A 231-nucleotide genomic window follows, 5' to 3' on the forward strand; every position below is an offset into this window, starting at 1 on the left:
CAGACGTGTGCTCTTCCGATCTAATTTCTTAATTTTTTCCTGTTTTTGGTACAAAATACACCAGAGCCAGATGCATTAGCATGTGTGTTTTAATCGTGGAAAAGGAAATTTTATTCTATGCGATTAATACGAAGTATTTTGTATCCAACAAAAATTATTAAAAAATATTTTTGTTGATAAAACAGACGGCTTTAGCATCCTCTTAATTCCACAAGTAGAAATATACTAATG

Source organism: Wasmannia auropunctata, unplaced genomic scaffold (genome assembly GCF_000956235.1).
Source record: "Wasmannia auropunctata unplaced genomic scaffold, wasmannia.A_1.0 LD335547.1, whole genome shotgun sequence".
Classification (NCBI taxonomy): Eukaryota; Metazoa; Arthropoda; class Insecta; order Hymenoptera; family Formicidae; genus Wasmannia; species Wasmannia auropunctata.